Source organism: Echinops telfairi, unplaced genomic scaffold (assembly GCF_000313985.2).
Source record: "Echinops telfairi isolate 266 unplaced genomic scaffold, ASM31398v2 ScPeMD7_7475;HRSCAF=8513, whole genome shotgun sequence".
Classification (NCBI taxonomy): Eukaryota; Metazoa; Chordata; class Mammalia; order Afrosoricida; family Tenrecidae; genus Echinops; species Echinops telfairi.
The window spans coordinates 3,237,061-3,239,926 of record NW_022111379.1 but is presented as its reverse complement, the minus strand read 5'-3'; positions in this window follow the sequence as shown (position 1 = coordinate 3,239,926).

The window sequence follows — 2,866 nt, the reverse complement described above, 5'->3', positions numbered from 1 at the left end:
TCAGTCCCTCCCAGGGAAGAAGTTCTTAGAGAGGTCCTGACTCCATCCCCATTTGCAGCACAAACTCATGTCTTCCTGTTGTTGTGACTGACACATGGACAAATGAGTTGACCCATGAACTACGGAGAAGGCCAGCAAGGGATAGGCGAGTAGAGTCAGGATCAGAGAACAGCATGAAATAGGGAGCACGCGGCTCCTTTATCCCATCTTCTCGGCCTTCACTGACTCACCTACAGCCCTCAGCTTCTTCTATCACTCTGTTCATCTCCTGCATGACAAACCCAGAGCTAGGCCCCTGACCTGGAAGATCTGCCAGGGAGGGGAGACTGACAAGTAGGCAAACAGTGAGAGGGTGCATGCTGAAAACACAGAGCACGGGTGCTAGAAAGACCTTTGGAAATTGGAGAAGAGTTTTTCTGGCTCAAAAATGGAGAGAACGTGCAAGAAGTAAACAAAAAGTAATAACTATCTGCTTTATAAAATATAAAAAAGAAAGTAAGAAATCCATTACTGTGTTGTTTGTCTACTGCAGGTTGTTCTAACTATACAAACACGCGCTCAAAGCTTTGAAACCACCTCTGGAGGTGGGGTGGGGGGCAGTGCTGGGAGAAGAATAATCCGCACCACATCTCGACTACCCAGCTGAGGAGGAAGGAGATCCTGGCCTAGCCCTAGGGCACATTGCTGTTGTGCTGTTCTTTTCAAAAGTGAGAGCACGAGAGAGCTGCCCCTGAATTCATTCACCAACAACTGGTATAGTGAATGGGGCAACTAACACTTTTCATTTCATTGTAGGGTTCAGATCAGCCTGAGGGAGGGCTCAAATGTGCCAACATGAGCCACTGTCCATTGCACACACTCGGTCCCCAACCCTGGCAGACATGACTAAATGATCCCCACACTCTTCTCACCAAGCTGGGCTACTCCTGCCTCACCGACTCGTCTCAGCACTCTTGGCAGCTTGATCACAGCTGTAATGGGAAGCAGGGTGTAATGGGAAGCTCACTTGATAGCTAGTCCTAAGACCTAGACTTTGTTTCAACTCCACCATTGACTCACTAGAGTTTGGACAAGTTGTCTATCTCTTTGGATCTTGTTTCTTCATCAATTAAATTAGGTGGCTGAGCAGGTATTAATTAGCTTCCAACTTCATGTCGAAGCTCAATCAGCAGAGATGATGTTTTTGTGGCGGAGTTTAGAAAAGGAACACATCCCTGGGGTCACTGACATGATGAAGAAGTTTATAGAACTTAAGCCAAAACTGACGGGAGCACTTAGAGAGCCAGAGGGCATTGCTAACAGGTATAATCAGCAAAGGCATGGAGGTGAGAAGGTAGTGAATCAAGATACAAGCTAAACAAAATCACTGCCAAATACGAGGTTATAAATCTTCACCAGAGCAGAAAGCCTCACCTTTCTCTCTAGGAGTAGCTGGTAGTTTTGAACTGTTGGTCTTCAGGTTAAAGTCCAACTCGTAATCACTATGCAACCAAGGCCAGAGATTAGCAATAATCTCATTCCCGTGCTACAGGCATACATTCACACTCTCAATCACCACCTCCCACATACCAGAAGGCTCCTGGTGGCCCTGTGGGTTAGGTGTTGAACTGCTAACCAGAAGGTCAATGGTTCAAACCCACCAGCCATTTTGTGGGAGCAAGATGAAGCCATCTGCTCTTGTAAAGATGAACAATTTGGGGTTGGTATGAGTTGAAATCCACTCTGGGGCAGTGGGTTTGTTTGGGTTTGGACCGGGTGCTATACACATAGGGTCGGCTGGTTCGTCTGTCTGTTGCCGTTGTTCTTGAGTGCTGAAGGTCAATTCTGACTCATGGGAACCTCACCTCCCAAACCTAGAGCAACCGCTCCTGAAGTATAAATACGACCGGAAGCACCTAGTTTTGTGGCCTTTCAGAAGGGGCAAGGAGATTTTAACATCTGAGTGTGGCCATGTCCCCTAGCTTGGGATGAACGGAGAAGATAAGATATTTCCTATAGACGGCACTTTGTAAACTGAGAAGTTCTCCCTAGATGTTGCTTCTCACTGTTAATTGTAATGCTATTAACCATAGGATAAGGTGTTGATGGTGGAGTTTCAGATAAGGACCCTCAATGGCTGAAGACCATTGACTAATTGGAGTAAAGTCAACTTTCATCCTTGTTCCCTGACCTACCACTTTCAATGTTTTGACCCAGTTTAGGATTCCCTGCTAAAAGCTCATAGAAATATTTCCTCACTATAATTATAGGCGAGGTTCCGTATCTCTGTGACTTAAGAAGAGCTGGCAGGAAAGGGACAATTAACCAAAGCACATAATTGAAGGGTATATATAAATGTATCTGGTGGCAGATGAGCCCGCTTCCTATTGGGTACTATTCCCAGTCTCCAAAGGCAGAGATAGGAACGTGCTTCATTTAGGCCGGAAGATGTGGAACACTTTATTATTAAAGGCTCTTGTCAAGAGTGAGGTGCACACGGATGTGGGTGATGGAGTCTTCTGGGTGCCTCCTGCCGCCGGAGTCAACAGGCTGCCCCCACCCCTCCCTAGGAAGCTTCCTATACTGCCAGAGGTGGCCCCAGTTACAGCATCTGCTAATCATGAGACTGGAGGGGACACTGGAAGCAGAGACAGCATGACTCCTATCACTGAGAAGAACAATGAAAAGTTCAAAAATAGTAGTATCTGCAAGTAGAAACACAATAAACATATAATTTCCAGGTAATTACAATCATATAATTAGCTCTCTGCTTTTATGTGCCCCAGCAGAAATTGGGTCATGGAACAAATGTAACGTGGCTTAAACAGTCTATTCTGCAGAAAAATGAGGACTTTTTTCCCCTTCAATAAAAATTAAGAACCAGGGA